This window comes from Corylus avellana, chromosome ca3 (genome assembly GCF_901000735.1).
Source record: "Corylus avellana chromosome ca3, CavTom2PMs-1.0".
NCBI lineage: Eukaryota > Viridiplantae > Streptophyta > Magnoliopsida > Fagales > Betulaceae > Corylus > Corylus avellana.
The window spans coordinates 27,030,584-27,031,563 of NC_081543.1; positions in this window are offsets into that span (position 1 = coordinate 27,030,584).

Below are 980 nucleotides of genomic sequence, written 5' to 3' on the forward strand. Positions count from 1 at the left end.
GCTCTCACAAGTGTTGAATTGAAGCTCTCACAAGTGTTGTTGTGTAAGAGGCCAGACTTACAATTTGTATTGAACCATCCCCTACACCAAGTGTTGGGATCAACCTTCTCTAGGTAGGCATGTGCATCCTTACTCATCTTCTTTATCTCATCCATTACTCTGTAGAATTCTGGCTTTGTGTAGGATACTGCAGCTTGCCAAAGAAGATCCTTTAGTAGCACACCCATATGACCTAAGTTTTTAAAATTAGCGTACAAGTGTCTAACACGTGTACGATGCTCGGACTGCGGACATACTTGTTCTGGGCTTAGAATGAGGCCCTACACAATAGTTAAAAAAATAACTAGTTGCATTACACTAAACATTTAAATTATATGAATAATAAATAACTATTATTTTACCTTCTGTCGATCCGAAATAAAAGTCCATCCATGTCGACTAGGGCCAAGATCTGTAACCAGCGCCTCTAGAAACCATGTCCAACTATCTTTTGTCTCAGCCTCTACAACAACAATTGCAATAGGGTACATGTTGTTGTTGGCATCCCTGTCCATAGCAGCCATCATCTGCCCCTTATACGTACCTTTTAAAAAACATGCATCAAGACCTACAACAGGCCTACACCCTTCCACAAAACCATTCTTCATGACTGCTAATGAAAAATAAAGCCTTTGAAATCTGCATGGCACCTAATGCATTGGTCTCTTAACCATCAATATCAAACAACTGCCCACATTACTGCTCCTAACCATGGAGCAATAATCCCATAACCGATAGTACTGCTCATTCAGTTTCCCAAAAATAATTTCTCTTGCTATTTTCCTTGTCCTATACAAAGAACTGAAATGGACATCCACATTTCATTTTGCTTTCACCTTTTTCTGCAACACATCTATGAGCATGTTTGGCTACTTCCTAAAGAGTCCATGCACCACTCAGCAATCCACGTTGAAGTGGCCATATGATTTTGGTACTTCCTA